Consider the following 27,760-nt stretch of genomic DNA (forward strand, 5'->3'; position numbering starts at 1 on the left):
TATACAAGATCTTATGGTAGCTCACAGAGAAAAAAATGTGACAATGAATATGTGTATGTTCATGTATAAATGAAAAATTGTGCTCTACACTGGAATTTGACACAACATTGCAAAATGATTATAAATCAATAAAAAAAAGTTAAAATAAAATAAAATAGGGAGAAGAATATTACCTCCTTTATAGGGTTATTATAGGATTAAATGAATAAAGCACTTAGAACAGTGAAAAAAAAAAGAAAGGGAAAATAAGTATCAATTAAAACTGAAAAAAACAAAGAGACAGACAGAGGATCAGGCAAGCATACAAACAGTACATTTGCAGCCCTTCCTTAGAACAAGAAGAAAATACAATTAAACTGAAATGTGTGGTTTCCAAAGAAACTAACAGGAAGGCAAGTGTGGACTTATTTGTTAAAATATAGATGACAGTGTGAAGTTAAAGAATGTATAATACATTTAGCAAGTTAAAAAAAAATAAAAGAGCAGAGTGCTTAGAAACATAAGACCTCTTTCAAGTGCCTGCTCCACCTCTTTCTAGCCTGACCTTGAACAACTCAGTGCAGCTTTCTGGAGCTTGGGTTTTCCCTCGATAAAATAGGTAGTCCAAGATCTACAACTTTTAAACTGTAATCCTAAGAGTTTTATGTACCTGTTCCAGGCTGATAAATGCTCTGTCCCAACAGAAGAATAAATGTGAGGCACACACGCACCCAAATTCACAGACATATCCACTCAAGGCGATCTGCTTTACATATCAGGTGTCTGGGTAAGATCATCTGTTTTCTGGCCTTAAAAAAAAAAAAAGTTGGAAACCCCTGGGAATTCAGGCAAACTCTAAATTTCTCTGATTCTTCCTCCCATACCACTATTTGTGCAAAAGGCACCCCAAAATACAAGTTGTTGATGGTGTCTTTTGTGAGCACTCCAACACTGGACACTCAACAATCCATAACTGCAGGAATTACTCGTCTCTCTACACACAAGATCCCTCACAACTCTGCCCATGTTTAAGATTTAAAACCTGCAGCCTAATTAGCAGAGAGCAAAAAATATAATAAAACCAGGCTGCTTAACTCTGGCACTGCCTTCAAATTGTTTTCCCATTTGCAAATGTTACTGTTGGATTTTGTTTCCCGACGTACTTGACATTTTATTTCCCTGTTAAGGTGAAGCTCAATAAAAAAGAGAGAGGAGGGGGAGGAAGAGAAGAAGGACCCCAACACGCAGCCATGGAGGAGGACAGAGGAGAACAGCTTGATAAAGATCGCCGAACGATGGCTGCCTCTAGAAAGTTCAGGAGCCTTGTAATAAATTACCCTGTATAAATTTAAAGAGGTTTGAAATGCTTAACTAGTTTAAAATGTGAACAAATACACATACACACAGCAGTTGAATATGCTTTGGCTTCATATCCTGAACACTATAAAAATGGTCTATTATTGGTGTTCACAACAATTTAACAGCTTGAATAGATTATATTCCTTAGAGGCAAAAGGCAGCTACAATGCAAAGTTCAAGTTCCTGAAGTTCAGATCAGTTTAGTGCATTAAAAAAATTTCCCATAGGAAGAATTAATTTTTCTGAAGCCAAAACAAAACAAAGCAAAACAAAAAAGGAGTGAGAATTTCTTCAATTAATCTCGTGTTTCGGACATAGACAGTGGAAAGTCTCGGTCTCTAGGTGACTTTTGCAGAAAGGCTTAAACCAGCGTTCTCCCAGGGGGCCACAGGTCCGTTAGAAGTGTATAAGCAAGAAAATATGTAGGACATTTGCATATTCAGTGTGCAAAGTTTATGTAAACTGACCATGTCTGTGCAGTTGATCCTCAGGCACTTCTCAAGTTCACTTTTTATCCCTGCTAACTTCCAGGTAGTCAGTTTGAAAGTTCATCCATATTCCTTCTCATCAGCTAGTATTACTGTCTTGGGTCCCCAGAGGGGAGGCACGTTACTTAATACATGGAATCAGAAGTAAGATTATGAGATGGGAGAGTTGAAAGGATTTTGTTCTCTACCTACTTCTCTGACATACAGAATTAGGGACATAACAGCAAGGTCATTTGAAATTTTCCTATGGCCCCTCAGAGATGAAAAACCACAGTTTGGAAAACACTGACCTAAAGGGGAGAGGGGGAAGGTATAGCTCAAGTGGTAGAGTGTATGCTTAGCATGCACAAGGTCCTGGGTTCAACCCCAGTACCTCCATTGAAAAACAAGCAAATAAATTAAAAAAAAAAACCTAATTACCTACCCCCTGCAAAAAAAGAGAGAGAGACAATGCACAGAAATCTTCTAAGAATGGGTTCGAGTGTGGGCTTTGGAGTCAAATAGTAGTGGGTCCTTGTTCCAGCTCTGCTTCTTGCTAACTGAAATCTGGCAAGTTATTGAACCTTTCAGATGCTTAATCTTCCCATCCGTAAAATGGGAATTGTGTTAAAGACCACTTCGTAGGATTGTGCAAACTAAAAGAGATGCATGTAAAGTGTTTACTGAAATGATAGCTTAGCTTATTATTGTTTTAGAATCATTGACTCGCTTCTTTGCTGACAGTTGTTTAATAGCCTCAAAGGGGTCCTACAGATAGAAGATTTCTCTTAACTCAGTGAACTTCCACAACCAAACCTTTCATGTTCCACATCAGCACAAGAACTACAATTATTTACAGAGTAAAATTCATACACCCTAAAAAAAATTTTTTGTAAACTAAGATTATGGGTTATTAATCCAGTTGCTAATCATCAGCGCCCCCACCCCATCCTCCTTCAGCAGTGAACTAAGGTCACCATGCCCTCCCGTATACCTCACAGCCTCTCATTACTTTGCATGGTCATTACCCTTGTCCATACTCACTTTAAAAAAAGAACCACCCCCCTTCTCAGCTCTTCCTTGCACAGAGAGAGAATAGAGGAACAAAACTCAGTGGCTAGGAAGAGAAAGGATGTGAGACCCAGCCCTTGGCTGATTTTAACTTCAGGCATTTCAGAATGGTTATTTCTCAGAGTCATCAAGGGCTAATGGTGCAATCCGATTTTGCCTAGATGAATTTCCCATGACAAATGACATTGGCTCATCATTTGTGGTCGTGACCGAGTGCCAATATTTTTCTTCTTCCACAGCTTGGGTAGGACAGCATGGAGCTCTTATGTTCCCTGGGACATTTGTTTCCAATTTTGAAAACACTGTGAATGTGGTTATTTTTGTAGCTCTGTTAGGAAAGTGCATGGCATTTGGTTTTTCTTGTTGGAGTTAATTATAAATCATTAGGGTTCCAGCGCCCACAACAAAGGCCTTGGACCTTGAAGCTCAATCACTGGTGATTGCGATGGTCCTACCCACAGCCCTCCACCTCTTGCTTAATCTCTCCATTCCTCATTATGGAGCAGAAGGGAGGAGGGGGCGTTATTTTAAGATGTTTGTATTGGCTTCTAAATGTGAAGCTTTAGTTCCAAGGTCTTCTTTTTTCCCAGAGCAAGATAAACTTCTTTAGGTTGTAAATCATGGGACTTCTGCATCACTTGACAGAGTCCATGTTTAAAAGTCATTCCGATCGCCTCTCTGATGACTTAGGAAGCAAAGAGAGTTCCCCACGCATCCTGAAAAGGACCCTTTCAGTAGCACTTGGCCTGTGCCCAGATCTGTTGCTTTAGGATGATAAATTATTTCTATTTTCATCCCCTCCCCACCTCCATCTCCTATTTGTAGAAAAAGCACTGTGACCTAACTGATTACTTTAGGATGAGCCATTGGCAAAAGTGGGAGGCCCAAGCTGGGGGGGGGGGCCTTCCTCCACGTCTGAACTGCCCCTTCTTCCTGCCCACAGCCAGGCATTCACATCCTTGGGCTGCCCTAAGGCCCCTGCTGTACTTACCCATCCCATCTCACTCTCCAGGACGGCACCTGGAATCCCATTAAAATAGCCCTGCCCTGAATAGCATTTTCCTCTAGGCTTCTATTTCTTGCTAGAGAGCAAATGGGTAATCTAATTTTCAAACAAACAAACAAAATCCTGCCTTTATATATATCAATAGTTGCCAACTGGATAATGAAATGAGGAGGAGATTTGTTTCCTACTTTTTTTAACCTCCAAACCCTCTCTTCACTCAAGGCCTTCTTTGAATCACTCCTGCCTTGTTCACTTCTATCCCCAAAGCCTGGAACAGTTACCTGGCACCCAACACACTTCAAGGACTATTTGATGAATACATGAAGGCCCAGCCTACTTTTCCTTCCTTCCCCTGCCCCTGGCAAACCCAGAGGGAGGCCTCTGGGGCAGGACTTTCCCACCAGAGAGGTTAATAAAATACATTCAGAAAGCACCAAGAATGTTGAGCCTGAAGACCACTTAGTCACACCTCACCACTTCACAGATGAGTAAACTGAGGCCCAGAGAAGGGAAGTTTCCTGCCCAAGGTCACACAGCCTGGAAGGCAGCTGTCTGCAGATGCCCCACAGCAGGCTGATCGACAATACCAAAAGCATCTACTGCAGGGAACAAACAGGTGATCGAGAACCACCACTTCTCCAAAAAATGAGTGACTTACTCTTGCAAAAGCTCTGTGCAGAGTTGGAGGTGGAGTTTTAGAGGCACAAAGAAATCATGTGAAACACACTGGGAGGCTGCCCCCTTCCTCAAGTAGTAACCTTAGCCCTAGAAGGACTTTCCCCTACTCATTCTTCACGTCTCCGCTTAAAAAAAAAAAAAAAGTGTTCTGGGAGGCCTTCCCTGACCTGCCCTCGTGCCCTGCGCCCTTGGGTAACACTCTTGCTTATAAACACGTATTTCATGTCCATCTTCCCCACAGATTCCACACTGTAAGTGCGGGAACACGTTGGTCCTGCTCACATCCACGCTGCCAGCCCCCGGCGCAAAGCCTGAACATAGAAGGTGTCCAGTGAATACCTGTTATGTGCGTCTCTTAGGTTTCTATTTAATGCAACTTGATTGTGGTTCATCTTTGTTTAGCATGACTGGATTGAATTAGACCTCCTGGCTTATTTTTGCCTGCTTTTACTTGGTCAAAGGAGCTTCTTGCCTGGGTGGTTGGTGAAGCTGTTCCTCAGAGAAGTTTGTCAGTAAAAACGCAGGTGAGAGGATCTCATCCTGTTTCATTAAAGGAAATTTGCTAACACTTCCTCCCTCTAACCTCATTACTGTCAGGACCCCTTTATAAAGCACGGGGTTACGACTATAAGGAGTTAATCAAGTTTCCTCTTTTCTTGAGAGGATAAAAATTTAGCTTCTGTGTCGACTGAGCTGTACGATGTTATCACTGCCCATTCTGGGGAGGACAAGCCTGTTCCTCTTAGTGACTGGCATTTTCTCCAGGTTTTATTTTCTTGGAGCTTTTCACAGCAGCTGACAACAGCCTTAGGGAGAGGGCTGGCAGGTTAGCTGCCCCAAGACACAGTGGAGGGAGAAGGAACATCAGAAATGGAGAGCACGGGTCACTTTTAGGGGATCATCCTCTAATCTTCTGCCAATGTGTTTTTGGTCAAGACAATTAACAGTAACTGACTCATAAAACTCTAGTAAAGAGTAGAGGTAGTCACTGTGAGGATAAAGAAATGTGTCATGGGAAGGCACTGAGAATCTGAACAACCAGGACTCAGGGAAGGCAGGAAACTGGATACCTTTGGGGTTTGACCTCATAGCACACACTCCCTCTTCTCTCTCTGCCCTTCATTCTTCACATTCTTCTCTCTAACCACCAGCCTGTGCATGATTTCTGCTTGAAAGCAGCTATCACGTGTCCTTCTCTTCATACAGTAACATTTTAATTCTAGCTCCTACTGCTAACTGGCAACTAGCTCTTTGTTTCTCAATTCCATATCCCCAAAAGAGGAATCTGACCTGCCTTGCTTGTTTGAATTGGGACAAACTCTAATAATAAGTCATAGGTTACTGGCAAGCCTGTAACTGGTACTGGTAACAATGCTAACTTTGATTAATTCTGGTCCAATCAGTGTGGTAGGAATGAGAATGGAAGGAATGAGTTCCAAGGCCTAAAACACAGACATGCCCACTTGGGAGAGGGTGAAGGCAGAATTTCCTAAGAAAGCAGAGTAGATGATACAAACAATGCAAAAATATTAACTGCCCTAATCCTCTCCCAACAGGGGCAGGTAGCTGGTAGCTAAGGATGCAGAAATTTTCCTCTCTTTAGGACAGTTTTATCAGAGTCTCTGCCTCATCGGTCCTGTGAAGACAGACCAGTTTCATCCACCAGTATCTGTGACCCTCTACCCAGGGCTTTTGCAGTCATAGGTGCATGTTCAAGGTAAGCCAGGGGTGCCTGTGAGTTGATGGCACCAGATGAATGGGAGTTGGTAAATACCTCAGATGGTATGGTCCTTAGACGGGACAACCCTGAGGCACATTCTGCACTTTCCCCCAGAGGTCCAGAGTATGACTGAGCCACAGTCACCCACAGAGACAAGCTGCGCAATGACAACAGCCTGTCCTGGCTTCCTCCCTTCCTTGTCTCAAGTCTCCACCCCACTGCCTGTGCCTCTGACATTTACAAATCCTGGTTCAGGGTGTGCTTCTTAAAAACTCAATCTAAGAAAACAATTTTCCAGATTTAAGAGTTGGAACAAATGCTTTCTCCAGATCTGTGCTCCCTCTGTCATGATCTCCTGTCCTGTGCTATGAAACAATCACCACAAACACTTAAGGATGGCAAAACAATGAACAAAATCCACAGACTCATCATTTCCTACACTAAGGTTTGTCTGCTCTGCAATTATCATTGCACAAGTAAGTGTTTAGCACCTAGATCTTCTGTACTTAGGGAACAGGTTGTGCCCCAGTAATACAAACAATCATTTAAGCCAGCTTAAGAAATGAACCAGGTGGTCAGTTTCAGAAATCTGTCACAGTCAGAAAAGCTCAGTCAAAACCAAAAAGGTCATTTTAAAACAACGCAAGTTCTTCAAATGGAAAGGTACACTACGTCCATGCTTAAGAACTCGACACTGACATCATAAAGATATCAACTCTGCCAAGTTAATATATAAATTTAATGCAACCCAAGGAGAAAGTATCAGCGTTATTTTTGAACTATTTTTATATGGAAAAATAAACAAGTAAAACTAGCCAGAAAAATCCTATTTAAAAAAAAGGAATGAGGCCAAATTAGCCCTGCCAGATATTAAAATATGATGTAAAGGCACATTAATTAAAGAAACATAATACTGGCCCATAAATAGACATGTCAATGGAATATTCCAGTTACAGACCGAAAAACATACAGGAAATTAATATATGATAAAGATGCATTACTGTAGAAGTGGTGTTCACACAATGGATAGCCATTGAGAAAAAAAAGAATTGAATCCATTCCTCTAGTCTTAGAACAAACTAAATAACAGATGGAGCAAACATTTAAATGTAAAAACTAAAAATCACAAAATTATTAGGAAAAAATAGAAGAAATTTTTGTACAGTCTTAAGAGTGGGGAAGGCCTTCTGAGCATGATACATAAATCAGAAGTCATGGAAGAGAAGACCGCTCAATTTGACTACAAAAAAATTATTAAAAATTTGCCCAGTAAAAACTCCCGTAAGCAAAGTAAAAGGAAAACATTAGAAAAATGGGGCTGATTTGTACAATTCCTACCATAAATGGCTCTATTCCCTAGCATATAAAAAGCTCCTAGAAATTATTACAGAGAATCAACAACTCAATATTTGCCAATAGATGTGCAAAGGAGACAAGTAGATAGTCCACAGAAAAGGAAATTCAAATATTAAAATACGACTCGTTTCCATCACAATTAGTCTAAAGGAAAAACACATTCCTGTATGAGTCTCCTTTACTCTCACATTACTTTACTATACCTCACCTCTGACACCAGATGGGCAGGTTTTTCAAACATCAAGCAATTCTTCCACCCCAGCTGAGTGTCTTACAGTATAAACTCCATTCCGACGCTATGTTCCTAGAGATAGCAGCAGATCCCACCGGTTGAGTGCTCAGTCCTACACGACGTCAGATGCCACTTCATCATTTTGGATGCCAATGTTGCCTGTGCTTCTGACCCACTGACTTAACTCAAGAGGTTCCCAGGAGCCCCTCCTTGGCTTTGATTTCATTTATTGGAGTGGCTCACAAAATTCAGCAGCACTCTTCACTTACTAGATTACCAGTTTGTTATAAAAGGATATAACGCAGGAACAGCCAGCTGGAAGAGGTGTGTAGGGCAAGGTATGGGGAAAGGGCTGCTGAATTTCCATGCTGTCTCACCCAGCATCTCCCCGTGCTCATCAATCCCGAAGCTCTCCAAACCCCACTCTTTTAACTTCACTGAAGCTTTGTTATGCAGGCATGATTGACTAATTCAACCTCAAGGCTCTCTCACCTCCAAGGAGGCTGGGGAAAGAGGGATGAGATTGAAACTTGCAATCCTCTAACTCTGGTTGACTCCCCTCGTAACCAGCCCCATCCTTAGGGGCCTTCCAAAAGTCACCTCATTGACCCCAACTCAGGTGTGGTTGAAAGGGTTTTGTTGTGAATATCAAAAGACACTCCAATCACTCAGGAAATCTCACAGGTTTTAGGAGTTTTGTGCCAGGAAAGACAGGCAAAGACCAAATATATATTTTATTATACCTACCTCCTAAAATTAAATCTTACTAATAATAAGGTAAGTACAATTAAAGCTACAGTGAAATACCATTTTCAAGTCAAATTGGCCTATCAAATTGGCTACATGGAGAAGTTTGATATCACTGTGTTGACGAGGATACTGGGGAACAGGAAATCTCATACACTGCTAGTACAAGTACGAAGGGCAGAATCTACTGAAATTTTAAATGCACATAACCTTCGATCCAGCAAGTCTACTCTTGTGGGCAATTCAGAACCCTCTTGAGAACAGGGGTCAGCAAACTTTTTTCTAAAAGGACCAAATAGTAAACATTTTAAGCTTTGGGCCATGTGGTCTCTGCCTCATGGTGCTATGCAGTGTGAAGTTGGCCGTAGAAAGTACACCCATGAACAGGCATGGCTGTGTCCCAATAAACAGAAAGAGCTATGAGTGGGGACAAAGTGCCGACCATAGTCTAGCATCTCCTCCTCCAGAAGCCAGTAGCCACAGAAAGGCTGGGTACTCCCTCACTGTGGCAGAGACCACTGCTGTCCCCAAACTCCATTTCTTTCCCATGGTAGATCAGCAGCCAGGCCAGGACTTGGATGTCCAGACAGGGACTGCATTTCTCAGCCCTCCTGAGAGCTTGGTGGCCATGTAACTTGGCTCTCGGTGATGTGGGAGCAAAAGTTCTGTTTCCACCTTTGGCTCATTTGCTTAAGCAAGATTTCTTAGGAAGAAATCTCTGCTCTTTTCCCCCTTCTCACTGACTGCTGACAATGCTGCAGAATAGCACTAAATAATTGCATAAAGCCACGTTCTGAGAACGGCAGAGCTGCCATCAACCAGAGTGCCTGAATGACCAGAGGGGCAGAGCGGCCCACAGTCCCACCCAGAACAGAAATTGTTCCAAGTCTGGTCTGAGAGGAAGAACCTTTTTTGGCTCACAACCACTTTCTGAGAAGTTAGCATTCCTGATAAAATGCTTAAGCAATTTTCTGTGAACTTTAATGGGATTAAGGTTTGCTCTAGGAAACCAATTACCCACATGCCCAATTACCCACACACTCAGTTGCCAACTGTCAATCAAGGGTCCACTGACCTTTAACCAGACTTTCTTTCCTCTCTGTGTCTAGTCTAACAACGATTATCTAACTGAACTCTTTTCCTTTTGAATGTCCCTGTCAAAAGTAAATTTGGGAAGTGGCCTTCTATGGTCCATTTCCCTTATGTGCCTGATCTTAATAAAACTTTGATACATGCTCAGACAGCTAAACTGTCTGAAAAAAAAGTTTTCTTTAACACTTGGAACATTCACCTGGTACTGGAACATGAGTGAAAAATAAATTTATTTCTCTTTGAGCCATTCAATTTTGGTCTCTATTTCAGCAGCTTAATCTACCCTGATCCATTCACACTTTATAAATTTGCTTAAATTTACTAAGTGCTTACTTTGTGCGGGAGCCCATATTAAGCACTTTACATGCATTATATGTCACTGAACTCTTTCTTTTCCACTGTAAATGTCTGCACCTACGACTGGATGCCAGGCCAGGACCACCACCACTAATAATAATAGTAGTTTCAGCAGCAATAATAACCATAATAATACTAGTAGTTAATACTTATTGAATACTTACTAAGAGCCAAACACTTTATACATTATTCTTTACAAACTTAACGGGAATTCTTATAGAAAAAACAAGTAACCAACCCAAGTTTTATCACTAGTGTTAAATTAATCTCTGCCATAAGTTAACTGACTGTATTTAGAAAATGAAAGGAAACTTACTGCTTTCCTAAGACAAACTCCTGACAGTAAAGCTTAACACAATATCCTTGGTTGGGCAAGATACAGAGAAAATGAAGCTCCTCTTAAAAGTGATATGATTTCCCCCAGAACAGATCAGCATCACTCGGTAAGAAATGGTGGTGGGATTTTTTTCTTTAATGCTTTCCAAAAAGGGACATTATTTTTATAGGCTGAGAAGCACCATACGCTTTTGCTGTTTAGGGCTATCTCACTGGTCCTCCAGAAGGCAAAGCTTTGAAGGTGCTCTTCAAGACTTTTCTCACACAGGCCCATTCCTTTCAGGAGAAAGAAAGCATCTCACTTTGCCCCCAAACAGTTGAGTCCATTTTAAACCAACCTCAAATTATAAGCATAGGAGGAAGAACTGGATTTTGATTTGAAGCACGTCTGGGCCGGGGATATTTTTACAGCCTTTTCTCTAAGGGGATTTAAGAACAGATATATACTAATATTGCACTTCAGTACGGTTAAACAGATTTTTTGGTTTTGCCTTTGCTTTTGTAGCTGTGCCCAAGAACACACGGAGGGGCTCATTTCTGCAGTCTTGGGAGCCAGAACTCATGCACTCACCCTGGCCCTGAAGGAGCGGGAAGTCCTCCCTAGAGAATCTCTGTGGCTCTCTCAGGTGAACCAGCCTCCCGGGACTACGCAGAACTCAGCTTCTCCAGTGACACACTCAGGCAGCAAGAAAGAAAAAGCTGAGACAACATAGGGGTTGTCCCACCAGTGTCAAAAGAGGTCTGGCTGCCCCACCTGCCCTTTGAGACTAAGAAAAAGTTTAGGAATTTGTAGACATTTTCAAGTTATGGAAGTCTTGAGAAAAAGACATTTGGAGTTCCTGCATATGAGGAAGAGTTTAAGTAATACTGGGAACAGAATTCATCCACCTGTGCATCCATCCACTCACTTTACAAATAACTATTGAGGACCTACTATATGCCAAGCACTGTTCAAAACTCTGGGGGAAGAGGGAGAATCAGGGGAGCACTGGCTGAGGGTACCAAGTTTCAGTTATGCAACATGAGTAAGTCCTAGAGATCTGCTGTAAACCATAGTGTCTATGGTAAACGACAATGTATTGTATATTTTAAAATTTGCAAAGGGTAGCTCTCATGTTAAGTGTTCTTATCATAAAAATAAATAAGTAAATAAAGAGGGTGGGAGAAAACTCTTGGAGGTGATGGATATGTTTACAGCATTGATTGTGGTGGTGATTTCATAGGTGTATATTTATCTCCAAACTCATGAAGTTGTGTACATTAAACATGTACAGCTTTTTGTGTATCAATCATGCCTCAATAAAGTGATTCAAAAAAAATCCACTAGGGATACAATAGTGAACAAGGTAGTCAAAGAGATGTAACTACGTTTGTAACCTGTGTGGTGGTTCATACAAGCATCAAATGTAGAATTATTTTGTAATGTCACATGTGTCTTTTCGGTTTACACCTGTGTTCTCACTTGCCCACCCATTTTAAGCAGTGCATTTAGCCCTCACTCAGCTTTCCATTGGGTTCAGACTTGTGTAAATGGGAGAGTCAAATAAATGCAAAGAGCCCTACAGCCATGACACATTACATCACTGTCATTCATCAACCCCTTTCTAGTGTAACAGCAACTGGGAGGCCTAAGAAATCCTGGAGAGGGAGAGAACTAATAGTGCTTCCAGGAAGAACAAGAGGAGCTGGTGGCCTCAGCAGGGGTATGGGAAGGGAGCTGCCAAGAGACTGAAGAAAGATGAATTGAGCACAACTTCCACTTGGAGAGACTGAAGGACTTTCTTGAAGAAGGACCAGAAGGCAACAGGATAATTAGCAACACACTGAATGATGTCTGGTATTGGACTCTGTAATTAACTACTCATATGTAACTTCACATGTATCTGAACCTCTAAACAGCTCATTGCCATTTAGGAAAGAGGCAAGGTTATACCTTATGTAACAATACGGAGAAAAATCTTTACTTACCAGGAGAATCCACCCACCCCAAATTTTCTTAATTGGATGAATAATTAAATTACAAGCTTTGATGATGGAGGAGGCCTCCAAGAGGTGCTTGATGAGCACCCTGGGGCTAATTCTAGGGTTTGGTTTGGCTGACAAGGGTCTATAAATTGGGGACACAAATTGAATAGGCTGGGTAATAAAGCAGTCTTCAGAGATTGTTTGGAGTAAGAGACGGGAAATGACAAGGTCGCCGGCAGAGGACAGAACAAGGATGAGGGCTTTATTAGTTCTCCAATGTGTGGTCTGATGCAAATCATCTGCCTCATTTCTCATGAAATCTTCAGTAAAAGTCCATTCTTGTTGACATGCCCTGTTGCTGGGGGTTCACCAAAGACCTTAGGGAAGAGTGTGAGTACCAGCTATGCATAGCAGTCTACCACATCTGGGTTCCAATTAGAAATATTTAAAGAACTAGAGCTACACGAGGTCCACTGCATGGAGCCTGCTGCTTAGTGCAGGGTTACAGGTCTGGAGATAGGATTTTTAATGGTGTCGAATATATTTGAAATACAGTATTTTGAAGGGGCAACACCAAGGCAGTGTTTTATAATCAAAACCAGGTTCCCACTTTTCAAAAATGAAGCTGTCTAATCCTCAAAGCTAAGGGAACATAGCTGGTATAATTTCCCCATTTTCAGAAGAGATGGGACTCTGGATCGGCAAGACTAGGGAACTGCACCAAGGTCACTTTTCCCAGTGATGACAAGAACCAGAGAACCTGGCTCTCCACTGAGACACAGACACGATCCATGGAGTCTAGGAGCCAGATTCAAGCACAGAACTTCATGAAGCTGATCTCCTAAAAGTAAGTTCCATTTTCTTCTCCCTCAAAAGGTTGCTGAGACACCATTGGGTGGCACTATTGCTTACATTTTAAAATTCCAGATACTTAAGCAAAATCACATTTCAAACCCAGCAGCAGAAAGAAGAGCAGAGCTTTCTTCAAAAAGCTCTAAAAGACAGCATCCTACCAGCGTGCACCGCCCATAAGGTCCAATTACAGAAGGCTCAAAGTTAGTCAAATATGATTTCTTGGGAAATGACCCAACTCATATAAAAGACAGTCTACCAGATTCAGTGAGCATCAGCATCGTCATTACCATTTCCATGCAATGTGACGTCCTAAATAGCTCTTTCCTTCATCAGAGATGGATTGCCAGCAATTGCCACTCACTTCTGCATAGGGGATAATGGGGAAGGCATACTGTTTTGTGGCTTTTCCTTTCCGCAAACATGCTTAAGCCTTGGTTAGTCGATTACCCCCATGACTCCTATATCCATTTACAGTAATTTCTATTAAGAAAAGTTCCACCTCTTACACTAATGGGAGTCTTGATGATCAACTCAAGGTCCCTAGCTACTATGTTTAGCTACTATCCCCGCTTGGACTTCCAACACCTTTCTCCGAGCTATAGAAAAATGGATCTTTGAGGAGTAGAGTGACTCTCATTACGCTTCCTCTCACACCCACCCCCCCAGCAGGTAGAAATAGGCACAGTGACAGAGAGCAAATCAACACTGGGAACAACTGTTACAGTTGCCACTGTCTGGCACAGCACACACAAGCACACATGTGTCACACACAATGGAATTTTATTCAACAGAGCAACGCTGTATTAATTATATTTTTCACTGTTACTATTTTTCCACTGGTTTAAGTATCTCCTTCCATGCTGCTACTCCAGAGTAAAACCAGACATGTCCGCTGCTAATTGCATTACAATGAAAGATGCCACTATCACAATGAATTACATGTGCCACGTTTTCTCAGAGGCGCATTCCCAGCTCCTAACAGCCAGAGGAACAACAGACGAGAAGGAAGACCCAAAAACATAAGCCATATATAAAATAGGAGGGGAAAGACAATAGAGAATTACCCCAAGGTTTGATGTAATGGATATGACTGGCAATGGGAGCCCCTCCCATTCGAGCCTGGCTTCTAGAAAACTGAGAAGAAAAAGCCCAAGACAGAGATTTTAAACAGAGTCCTCACCTTGCTGGTCAGTGTGATCCACAGAGTAGCAGGAATGGCATTGCCTGAGAGGCTGATAGAAATGCAGATTCTCAAGCCTTGCCTAGATTTGATGAATCAGATTCTGCATTTTCACAAACAAGTAGGTGATGTGCATGTACACTAAAGCTGAGAAGCTCTGCTCTAGCTCTTTTGGGGTATGAGAAAACAGAAGCCTCCTAATGATGGAGGGCCAGTGCTTAGTGTTTGGCTAAACTGAACCTAGCAGAGGTTAAGAACGGGAGTAATGTTTAAATTTCTTTTCAATGTGTTACCAGGACTCTTGCCCATAAATTCTGAGACAGAGTCAACTGGACAATGTGTTGATATGACAAATTATTTTTAATGTCCATTTCTGCCTGTACTCTGAATATGCCATGTCTCATAGTGTAAGTACTTGCAAGTTGCAACTTGATATAAAGATTGTTTTTTATTAGTGACTTTGTCCTTTTACATGATATTTTAAGTTCTATTTTTTAAATCCAGCCTATTGTGTCCGTATCTATTGTAATTTCAATAATTGGATATTAAGATTGAAACTTAGAATAAATTTTTCAAAGCTGAAATCATGAAAGTATAGGGTCACCATAGGGAAATACTTCAAAAATACCTCAAAAGCTCATGTAGAATTGGTGGACCTTCTTGCTCCTTTAAGGACCAATGTTGATATTCAGAGATGCTGCCTTTGTCAGCAAACCCTCTCCCTACTTCCTTTCAAAAAAAAAAAAAGATAATATAATGAACAAAGAAGTTACTACTGAGTACTTAAGTTCAGGGCTGATGCTCAGTGATAAGCACAGAACCACACCACTTGTTTACAGCTGGTGGCCAATCTGATTGATCGGTGCCTATGGTACCAGCTGTTCAATATTTTCAACATCACTCATTCCTATATTCTAGTTAGTGTCACAGACCAAGGAGTGTCTGGAAAGTGGAGAAACACAGTCATTAAACAAAGCATGGTTAAGACAGTTCCCTTCCTCTCCAACATGCACGAGCAGGACCACTTTCCTTTCACGTAGATACATGAAGTAAGCTTGGGAGGCGTGTGTGAACCTGGTCTGATGTGAGAACACCTGGAAGAGTTTAGACATAGCTCCCTTTTACCCACTGTTTGATTTGAACCCCCAGGAAAATGCCCATTTTGAACCCACCTTTCCCCCTACCAAACAAAAGGGGTTAATAATAATAATAATAATAATAATAATAATAATAATAATAATGACAATGACAGCATCAGAGAAGAACAATGAGACACGCAGATACATTTAATTCATATATTTATTCTACAATAGTTATTGAGCATTTGCTATGTGCTAAGCAGAGTTCTAAGTGCTACAGGATACATCAGTGAACAAAACAGACAAAACTACCTGATTCCATGAAGTCTACTCAGGGGAGACAGACAATAATCAAGAAACATAGTAAGAAGTCACATACTGTGTTAGATGCTGATAAGCTCTATAGGAAATAACAGAACGGACAGCAGGAGCATTGGGGGCGATAGGGGAAGGTTTACACTTTTAAGTGGGAAGGTCAAAGTAAGTCTCATTTGAGCAAAGACTTGAAGGAAAGGGGAGAGTGAGAGATGCAGATTTCTGAAAGAGGAGCATTCCAGGTATGACTGGCATTTTAAGGAAAGGAGAGGAAATTTATGGAGCAGGATGATCAAGTAGAAGAGTAAAAGGAAATAAAGTCAGCCAGGTAATAGGGGCGTGAATTAAGTAAGGCCTTTTATAAGTAAGGACTTTTACAAAAACTTCAGCTTTTACTCTGAGTCAGATGGGGAGTCAATGGAGGTTTTTGAGCAGAAGAGTGGAATGATCCAACTTACGTGTTTCGACAGAATGACTGTGGCTGCCGTTTGAAAATAGACTACTGGGGTAAGCAAGAATGGAAGAGACCAGGTGGTAGGTTTCCACAATAATGCAAGTCAGAGATGAAAGAAGCTTGGACTAAGGTGGTAGCAGAGATGGTGAGAAATGATCAGATTCTCAATATGTTTGGAAGGTAGTGCCCACAGGATTTGCCAATGCTCTGCACATGGGGTATGAGATAATGAAGGAAATCAAGGATGATAAAAGTTTATGCCTAGGTAACTAGAACATTTTCGTGAGAACGGCAAGCTTGTGGGAGGAAGAGCAAGAGTTCATTTTGGACACATTGAGTTTGAGGTGTCTATGGGACATCCAGATGAGGATCCCAGATACAGGAGTTCAAAGATGGGGTTCTGAGTAAGAGATAAAAATAAGTGTTGACAGCACATGGAGGTGTTTAATGCTATGAGATTGGACAAGGCCCCCTAGAAGAAGAGTAGAGGTTGATAAGACTGAGCCAGAAGCACTCCAAGAAGAGGGCAGGGAGAAGAGGGGGATCCACCAAAAGAGAGTGAGGAGGAACAACCAGTGAAGTAGAGAAGAGCCACGATCTGACAACGCAAGACAAATCATTCTATTTATTCTTCTACGGCAAAACTAAATTTTGGAGATTTAATCAGTAAAATGTTTTGTTTTATTTTTGTTTCTCTTTGTCAGAGAGTGATGTTTTCCCCTTCATCACTCTTCTGTTTAAACAAGATCGTGGTGTTCATTCTCTCTGGGAAAGGTAGACACAGAAGAAACACAAAGAGAGATAAAGGTCAACCCTGAGTTTCCAAAAGCAAAAGTCCTAACAAAAATGAATGTTTTGCAGGGAAAAAAAAAACCGTTCAGCTACTTTTTTTTTTTTTTTTTTTTTTTTTTTACTGACACAATGAGAAGTAAAGAACTTCTCTGGGAACTGGGCAAGAAGAGTTAGAAGGGATGCCAAATATGTGGACATTTCTGAAGAGCTTCCAAGTTCTAGCAGTTATTGGTGGACAACTTAACAGAGACATTAAGCTTTATAGGTCTCAGTTTCCCCATTTCTGGGAAGGAGCTCTGCATTTGCCACCCCCTTCCCCAGTACAGTCCAAAAGTGAGGGAATGATAGACAGACAGAAAGGCACACACGTGAACACACACATGCACAAACACCACTTCAGTCTAGGGATTTGGGAGTAGAAAATATCTATGCCTCATCTTGTGCCTGGGATCCTGGAAGGCTGCAGTTTTGCAGTGGTCCGCGTTCCACCGTGGCATAAGAGCAGTAGACTATAGATGGCTATAAGGATGTGTGGGAAGACAGGTCAATTTTCTCACGATTTCTAGTGGGACATAGAAATTAGGAGAGAAATAAAGGGAGCCAGGAAATCTGAAAAGGCTCTGCAACAGGAATGAGTGGATATCACAGTGGAATGTCGTATAGACACCATGCCAGTCAGGACAGGCTAAGTTGTGCTGCAACAACAAACAACTCCAAAATCTCAGTGGCTTACAACAACAAAATTGTATTTCACGCTCATGACACATGTATATAACAGCAGGATGGGAGAGCTCTACTCACTGTAGTCCCTCAAGAACTCAAGCAGCCATCTTGAACATTGCCATGTGCTATGCAGAGAGAAGCAGCTCTAAAGGGTGGGACACCCATAACAAAATGCTTTGTCTAGAAGTTACACATGTGACATCCATAGAGAAATAGACATATGACCCCACCCAGTCTTAAGGGAGTGAAAAATGTAATCCTACCTGTTCCCAGAAGAGGTAAGACCTGGACATACTTGGCAAACAGCACAACTGACTGCCACAAACCATCTGACTAAGGACCAAATGCAAACAACTCAGCAGAAGCCATCACAGAGGGGATGACAAATCAGACGGCTGACTATCTTAGCAGAAACCAGTTTTCAATAGTCACCAACGTAGGATCAAGTGCCCCCCCACCACAACTCCATGATCTCACATGAGGCCTTCAGAACCTGGATGTCATCCAGAGATAAGGAAGCAGAGCAGAAAATACTGACTTGACTTAGTGTGGCTAGAATGAACTAAAACTGTTTTCTGCTATCAAGAATAGTCTAACCAGGTGAGGGGAGGGTATAGCCCAGGGGTAGAGCACATGCCTAGCATGCATGAGGTCCTGGGTTCCAGCCCCAGTACTGCCATTAAGAAATAAATAAATAAATAGACCTAATTACCTCACCCCCCCAAAAAAAATTTTAAATGCAACTGATTAAACACAGAAAGTCTCAAAAATGAGACCAAGTTGAACGATCAAAACCTAATGTGGCACTTTTTTGCACAGCTAATTATTAAATCTACACCTTTACTATTAGCAATCTTCATAGGTCAGTTCACATTTTATCTCTTCCATAAAGACTTTCCTGATGGGCCGACCAGGCTGTGATAGTCACTTGATACTCAGTACACATAGCCTTGCATTGTTAATTACCTTCTATGAATATAGCCCCAACTAGATTGTCACCTCCTTGAAGTCACTGATACTTTCAATTCAACAAGGCTTTTTTTAGAGCACCAGAAAGGTTAGAATTGCTTCCAGCTACAAGTGACAATGGATATGGCTTGCACAACTTCATCATTTAATTCTGTTTCTGGCAATTTCAGAGATAGTGCAGAGGTTTAGCAATATCAACAGGTACCCAGACTCTATCTTTCAACTCTGCAGTCCTTACCATGTTATCTTTTTATATTTGGCCTTCTTACTTCAAGCAATATGGCTGATTTAGCTCCAAACATCACATCTTCAAACAACCACATTTAAGACCGGAAGAAAGGAGCTGACCTCCTCACCATCTCTTTATTCAGAAGCAAAATCCCTCCCAGAAGACTTCCCTTTGCATCACACTGGCCATAACGTGGTCACATGGCCTCACCTAAACCTCCCTAGCAAATGGGGAATGGGGTTACCAAAGTAGGTTTAGGCCCTGGACTCGGGGGTGGTTCACATTCCCAGAGTATGTTGCAGCCTGAACAAAATTGGGGGTGAGGGGAGGTCTATAAACTTAGTAAAGATTAAGGATCAGCTTCTATGCAAGCAGCCAACAGTGTTTGATACAAGCACTACATTCTAGGAATCCTGCTAATCCCCGTTTAGAATACAGAAATGACTTAGGCAGCTACGATCCACATGTCCAGTGGTTAGGAACACAGGCACTGGAGCCAGACCGTCAGGGTTCAACCTGGTTCCCTCACTTGCTAGGTGTATGACAGTAGAGAAGTCACCTACAAACCTTGCAGGTTCAGCTTCTCAACTGTAAGATAGGGATGATAATAATACTTGCCTTAAAGGATTGCTGTGAGCGTGGAGCATAGCGCTCAGTAAACAGTCAGTTTAGCTTCTACTGCTATTGGTCTGTTCTGCACGGTAAGTCTGTGTGTTAAGTGCAAGCAACTTGCTAGTGCTCTTGAAAGATGCTGGGACCCAAATGAGAAGCAGTCTCTGCTCTTCCAAAGCTCTCCATTCCCTGCCCTCAAGCCCACTCCTCAGAGTTAACCATTCTTCACAGTTTGATGTCTATTCATGTATGTGGATACCCCCTCATGTATTTTTATTAAAATCCTATCATATTATCACTAATTCATTAACTCGCTCAATAAACATTTACCACTTACTATATGCCAGGGACTGTTCTAGGAGCTGGAAATAAAAGTGAATGAGATGGGTGGGAAGGATATAGCTCAGTGGTAGAGTGCATGCCTGGCAAGCACAAGGTCCTGGGTTCAATTCCTAGTACCTCTGTTAAAATAAATAAAAACTAACCTAATTGCCTCACTCCTGCCAAAAAAAATTTTTTAAGTGAATGAGACAGACTCTTCAGAAGTATGGTTTGTTCACAATAAAGTCTTCTCATCTTCTTGAAGATTCACTCCTTTCTCATTAATAGCTTTCTGCTGTCCTATTGCATGATCTTACCAAAACGTATTTCTCTAGTCCCTTTTTAACAGGCATTATGGTTCTAATTTTCTACCATTAATTACATACAAGATCTTGATGAACCTCCTCTAAATGTGTCCTGTGAACACACATGGGGTTTTCTGTTGGCTAGCTTCCTGAAGCAGTGTGCTATATCATAATTTTTCCCTTTTCTCCTCAACACCTGGCACAGCATTTTACACACAATGGGTGTTTCAACATTTACTCGATGAGCATTCTCCACAAATCATCCTTACTTGATCAAGAACCCCTTGGACATTCTGAATGACTTTTTTTTTTTTTACGTTTCAATGACAGACTGAATTCATGCATTTAAGTAAATAAAAATATAAAACCTTAATTCTATTTTGTAGGATTTAAGTTATAATTCGCTCCAGTTTATTAAAAGGCTGTTTTCAGGCTTTCCCACCAACAACTTGGCATTTTTAATATGCTCTCATTATTAATGAAAAAACAAAAAATTGTGTTTTAAGGAACAAATTTTCAAACTGGCTTTTGAAAGGGTCCCCAGAGAGCTGCTGTGGATAGCTACTGACGTGAAGAAAACCGAACACTTATACCATGTGGAATTATCATCTGCATATCCACAGGGGCCCTTCCAGGAGGCTGCTGGGGGACGGGTGCCCAAATTGCATTCACGCTGTGTGAGGCACAGCAGGAAAGACGTCTTCTTCCGTGTCTTGCCCTTCTGATGTGGGTGCCAGTAAGTGACATACGAGCACAGTTGGTCTGCTTGTGTTGAATGGGATCAACGTAGGCTATCACTTACTAACATGTTTATGAAATGTGCACTTTTTTGCGTGTGTCATTGCACAAAGGGGAAGAGAACTTCAAAGGCAAGCAGACCCAAATTTTGTAAAAAGCATGTAGGATCAGTAGTGACGTCTGTGAGGGGGCAAAAAAGGTTGTACTTTAGGGAATTTGTGATTTGTGAATTTGGAGGATGAGAGAAAATTCTCCATATTTGAGAACACAGAAACTAGCAAGAACCAATTAGGTGTATAGAAGTTCAAAGTGGGGGGGGGGTGAGTCTGTGAGTGGCTTAGAGCAGTGTTTCTCAAACTTTTTTGACTGCAACCCACAATAAGAAATACATTTGACATCATGCCCTGTGCAGACACACATATATGTGCCACACACACGAAAGTTTCACAAAATAATACCCTTACAACATGATATTTTCCATCTTATTCCATCCACTTCCATTTTTAATGAGGTTTTTGACCCACTAAATTGATTTCAGGACTCACTGACTGATGGTTCATTATTATGGATGTTCAGTAGGTATCCACGAAAATTATGGGGAAAAAATCAACTTCATGAAAGATGGGAAACTCAGGCATGTAATCGTCACCAACCTCAAGTTTTAGGCTCACAAAGACCTGGTTTTAGTCCCAGCTCTATCACTAGTCCATAACTTGGGAAAGGTGCTTAAGTTTCATAACCTCAGCTTCTCCATCTGTCAAATGGGGATAATAATAGCCTCTTTTATACAATAGGCTCTCGGCCATAGCTACCATCACCAACATTAGAAGAATGATGATGGCAGGGAGGGCATAGCTCAGTGGTAGAGTGCATGCTTAGCATGCACAAGGTCCTGGGTTCCATCCCTGGTACCCCCATTAAAGATAAATAACCTAATTGCCTCCACCTTAAAAAAACCCCACAAAAAACAAAAATAAAACATAAGCAAATTAATTAATTTTTTTTAAAAAAGTAGGATGATGATGACAGTGATGTACTCACTCAGCTTGAAAAATGTCGCAGATATTTTTCAACAACCCAGGGGAGACCAAGCCCTACAAAGTGCAAGAACCTTCAATGCAGGTATCATTCCATTTACGAACTACACGGTCACCCAAGAACAGGTTTTCTAGAAAATGAGCGATCATGTTTTCCAAATCCTAAATGGTATAGTTTATATAAGATAGTGCTAAGACAAGTACACATGCAAGGTATGTTCACAACAGCACTTCACAATAGCCAAGAGGTGAGACTAGTATTTGTATGACCATCAATGGATGAATGGACAAATACACAGTGGAACACTATTCAGTCATAAAAAGGAAGAAAGTACTGAAACATACTACAATACGGATGACCTCCAATCTATGCTGAGAGAAAGATGATGGCAGGGAGGGCATAGCTCAGTGGTAGAGTGCCAAACGAAAGTCACATATTGTATGATCTCATTTATATGAAATATCCAGAATAGATAAAGCCATAGAGACAAAACACAGGCTGATGGTTGCCAGGGGCTGAGAGGAGGGAGCAGAGAGGGAAAATGCTCAGTGGGTAAGGGGTTTTACTTCAGAGTGATGAGAATCGCTTTGGAACTAGATGGAGGTGGCTGTGGCACAACATTTTGAAAGCACTTAATGCCACTGAAACGTTTGCTTTAAAATGCTTGATTTTATGATATGTGGCTTCCACCTCAATAAATTATTTTTCTTAAATGAGAATGCCTAGTACATAGGAAAATAATAATTATTATTAAATTTTATTATCAGCTCCCTCCGTTTAAATATAGTATCATTACATTATTATTCTTAGAAGATTGGTACAGTCCAAAGGCATTGTTTGTCTCAATAACATTCTGAAGAAAAAAAATTCACAAATTCTCCTCAAGAGACAGAAAGAGAAGGCAGCATCTAAAGAAAGCAATGTACTTAACAGCTCGCAAAACTCCTGCATGAGCCACACACAAATAAGTGAAAGATGGAGCACCCAGCCCAACTTGAATGTAAAAACATGGCACAAACCTAAAGGAAGAATGTCTGGGTTCATGAATATTTTTAAAAGGCAGACTTACTCATTGAATCTGGAGATGATAATCATAATGGGGAGATTGCTCTTACGGGACCGAGACTATTTCAAAAAGCTGAAGGAGAAAAAGAGAGAGATTGAGAGAAAACAAAATAAATTTTTAAAGATTTTTTTTCTTATTGAGATATATGTGACATACCACATTTTGTAAGTTTAAGGTGTATGACATATTGATTTGATGCATTTATATTGCATTATAATTGTAGCGTTAGCAAACACCTCTACCCAGGCACATAATTATCATCTCTTTTAGTGTGAAAAACAACTAACATCTAGTCTCTCAGCTAGAGTTCAATTTTTTACATTTAATTTTAGAATGGAGTTTTGTGTCTATAATCACTGTACTGTGAATTCGGTCTCTAGGTCTTCTCTATTAGTTGCTCAAAATAAAAAACTAATAGGAGCAATATGACATTATATATTTAGGTGCCTTAAAACACCTATACTTACTCTATGAATGAGGCAAATTTGGTTTAAGAGCTACACATTGAAAAAAAAAGATGTATGGTTTCAATTAAATAACTGCTGTATGGTTGCTTTAAATAAAAAAAAAAAGCAAAATGAGATTTCACTGATAGACGTACAGTACCCATGTCCAGAGAGAGGAAAATAACAGTCTCACTAAAATCACTATACTGAATACTACATTTTAAGAGAGACACTAATCCACTATGATATATTCAAAGGAGAACACATTTGGTTGGCAAGTGGTTTAGGAAAATATTCCAACAAAAACAGGAGGGATTTTGCCCTGGGAATAGAAAGCAAAGAGAAACACAATACAAAAAAGCTTAGGGGATACATTCTAAATGACCAAATGAGGAAATTGCAGACAGTGGAAATTTTCTTTTAAAAAATCCTCTAAACCAACTATAGTGTGTGTATATATATATATATATATATATATATATATATATATATATATATATATATATACTATAGTGTATATATATATATGTATGTGTGTATATATAGTATATATGTATATACACACACACACACACATACATATACATACTTATACACACTGAAGTTTGAAATTCTCAGAGGGAACAAACAAAAGGAAATCATCTATGCAACTGAATGGCCTTCCAATCTTTAGGATCATTTCTCAACCCTTAGAAGTGAATGGGAGGTTGTATTAGTTTCCTAGGTCCATTATAACAAAGTACCACAGACTAGGGGGCTTAAAACAACAGAAATCTATTTCCCCAGAATTCTGGATGGTAGACATCTGAAATCAAGGTGTCAGAAGGGCCGTGCTCTCTCTAAGACTTTGGGTAGACTCTTCCCTTGCATTTTCCTAGTGTCTTACAGCAGCATTAATCCTTGGTGTTCCTTGGCTTTGCAGAAAATTAGTAAACAGAAACTTCAATTAAATAGAGTCAGGAGACCAGAAGAGGGAGCTCTCACGCCCTGAGACGATAGCAGAGCCCAACAGGAAGAAGGCTCTTTTTTCCTGGCAACGACTCAGCCAATGAAAAGCCATGGACTCTGTTTGCCATAGCCCTCCCAACTTCCTTTTCCCCGCTATAACAGAGGTCTCCTTCCCCTGCTGTGCAGGAACTTGCACATGGCTCTTCATGGTTGCCGACCCCAAACTGCAATTCTTCCCTGATCTTTTCTGGAGAAATAACTGGCAGTCCATTTGAAGCCAACAGCTTACAACTACATCGTTCAAATCTCTTGCCTCTGTTGTCATGTGACATTCTCCCTGTGTGTCTCCGTCTTCATATGGCACTTTGCTTTTCTTATAAGGATACCAGTCATCTTGGGCTAAGACCTACCCTAACAATTTCATCGTAATTTGATTATATCTGCCAAGATCCTATTTCTGAGTAAGGTCACATTCACAGGTACCTGGAGTTAAAACTCTAACATATCTTTTGGGTTACACACAATTTAACCCAAAATGGAGGAATATGCAAAATAGACTCTAAAGTGAACCTGCACACAACTAGGTGCCCACCACTAGGCTTCACTAGAAAGCCCCTGTAACATCAATAGATGTTAACAGGTATGTTTTTTGATGTGATAGTTAGTGTTTGCTATACTTTCACCTAAGTTTTCCTTGTTTCAGCTCACATACATGCTATATGAAACTCTGAAACCTTTCGAAAGTCTTGAGGAGGTACTTGGCCAGCTACTTCCTGTCTTTCTAAACTGACATTTTCTATGCTGACCCCACTAACCAGCTTCACTCTCATGCCCTCAGGCATCTTTCTAGGGAGGACAGGTTCTAAAGCCACCAGGTAAGTACATTCAGGTGCAATGAGACAGTCTTGGCCTCAGTCACCTCATACATAAAATGAAGAAAATCATACACCTCCCCTCTTACAAGGTCATTGTGCATAAATGAGGTAATACTTGGGAGAACTACACTGAACAAACTGCAAGGGCCCGACAAATGGCAGCTAAGTTCATTGCTATTATTTAAATAAGCTCTACTGTATGAAAAGAGATTTAACACATTCTATAGTGACTTTAGGTGAACTCTTAAGTACAGTAGCAAGTAAGCAATTAGGAGGACTCATAAGTGGTCCAGTCAGTTTTGCAAAATGGAGTTCCCCGTTCATAGATGTGTGGAAACAGAGGCTGTGTCCATCTGCCACAGGATGTTTGCTCTCATCTGAATATAGCAGGATAACACCTACCTCACAGGGTTATTACAAAGATTTAAAAATTCACAAAGGAGCGGGGAGGGTGGAGCACTTGCCTAGGATCCACAAGGCCCTGGGTTCAATCCCCACTACCTCCATTAAAATAACTAACTAAATATATAAACCTAATTACCTCCCCCACAAAACAAACAAACAAACAAACAAACAAATCACAAAGGAGAAGGTCATGCTCAGTGCTTGAAACAGAGAGATGCTCAGGGAATGTTATTAATGTCGCAATCACGTTTGCTACTGGGTCCCCATTAGAGAAGATTGTTACCCAGAATAGACAGACTGACCAGAAGACTCCCTTCCAACCCTCAGCCGACATGGCCTTCTCAGGAAGACCTGTGGCTGAGTATATTTTCCAGTTTACCTAATAAGAATATCTGCCTCATTAATAAATAAAGAAAGCCTAGGGGTCTAAGAGCTGAGATTTTGAGGGCTCATGAAACTGCTCTGAGATATTCATGACAGCATTGTTTATAAAAAGTTAAGGCTGGGGAACTAAAACACATAAAATTAGAGAGCTATATAAAAAATTGAAAAAAAAATGGTACATGACTAAGAACACGGGCTTTGGAGCCAGTCAGCCAGGTTTGAAGCTCCACTCAGCCTTTGGCAAGTTACTCTCCCAGCCACAATTTGCTCTTTTTCGGCAGGTGGTTGCGAGAATTAAAGCAGGCAAAAGTACTTAGTGTAGCGCCTGACATAACAACAAGCTTTCAATGATGGTGATGGTGATGATGGTGGTGATGATGGTGGTGGCACTAGACCATCATGAAAAATAATGTTGTGGGTCCATGTTTTCTTGCTTCATACACAAAACTAGTGCATGCAGCTAACTTTTTTTTTAACGAGGTCAGACAATAGAGAAATGACAATACTTTCACCCAGCGATGAAAATTAGCATTACCAGTGGTCATGGTGTACCTCCAGATGTGACACACTGAGACAGATAATCACCCAAGTAGAATTCTGGCCAGGAATACATAATCTGAACATAGTCAAGAGAAAACATCAGATAAGCCCAAACTCAGGGACATTCTAGAAAATACATGGCCTTTATTCTTTCAAAATGTCAGTCATGAAAGGCAAAGAAAGGCTAGAAAAACTGTTCCAGATTAAAGGAGACGAAAGAGACATGATCAATAAACGTTATATGCGATCCTGGACTCCATTTGGGGCTAGAGGCAAAAAAAAAAAAGTGTTATAAAGGACATTATCGGGACAATTGACAAAACTGGAATATGAATTATAGGTAAAAGTATTATATCAATCAACTTTTCTAAATTTAGTAACTGCACTGTGGCTATGTAAGAAAGTATCTTTGTTCTTAGGAAATGGGCACTGAGGTATGAAGAAGTGAAGGGGCCTCAAACCATGCAGCCTACTGTCATGTGGGCCAAAAAATTAATAATTTTACATATCTGTGTACACATACATACACACAGAGAGAAAACGAGAGAAAGAAAGAATGATAAAGCAAATGTGGCAAAATGTTTAAAAACAGTGAATTTGGGTAAGGGGTGTTATTCACTATTACTATAGCTAGCAATTTTCCTTAAGTTCAAAATTATTTCAAAGTAAATAGTTTTGTGTGTGTATGTGTGTGTGTGTGTGTTTAACCTAAGGTAAGCGAAAGTAATGGGAGCAGAGATGAAGCAAGATTCGCCATAAGTTAATCATTGTTGAATCTGGTGATGAGAACATGGGGTTTACTACACTCTTTTGCCTACTTTTGTATGTATTTGTTTGTTTTGTGGGGTTTTTTGGGGTGGGGGATATTTTTAAATCATCATAAAGTTCCATGAATAAAATGATTGTTTTATAAAATGTGTGTGTGCTCATACATGTGATTGTGGCGTATGTGTGTGCACTGGGGTGATTACAGTGTGTGTGCATGTGTATGCACACGAGTGTGAGCACGTATGCACAGAGGTGTACAAGAGAATATTTACCAAAGAGCCCAGAGTGCCTCTTTCTCAGCAAGGCCACGTAGGAACGGATCTTGGGAAACTTACCCCCTTTTTCCTCAATTT

At 40.7% G+C, this 27,760-nt stretch overlaps 2 long non-coding RNA genes across 3 annotated transcripts in view; one reads left to right on the forward strand and one right to left on the reverse strand.

Annotated features, from left to right (window-relative positions):
• The window catches only part of LOC140691065 (uncharacterized), a 247,434-nt gene that overhangs the window by 150,958 nt on the left and 68,716 nt on the right, over positions 1-27,760 (reverse strand). For both annotated transcript variants that reach the window (XR_012066514.1, XR_012066513.1), the window contains one exon: positions 23,045-23,113. This is a non-coding gene — a long non-coding RNA (uncharacterized lncRNA). The remainder of the gene's footprint in view (positions 1-23,044; positions 23,114-27,760) is intronic.
• LOC140691052 (uncharacterized) overlaps positions 12,854-27,760 on the forward strand; it is a 29,260-nt gene continuing 14,353 nt past the window's right edge. Inside the window, exon 1 of the long non-coding RNA XR_012066497.1 lies at positions 12,854-13,212. This is a non-coding gene — a long non-coding RNA (uncharacterized lncRNA). The remainder of the gene's footprint in view (positions 13,213-27,760) is intronic.

The sequence above is a fragment of the Vicugna pacos genome, chromosome 3 (assembly GCF_048564905.1).
Source record: "Vicugna pacos chromosome 3, VicPac4, whole genome shotgun sequence".
NCBI lineage: Eukaryota > Metazoa > Chordata > Mammalia > Artiodactyla > Camelidae > Vicugna > Vicugna pacos.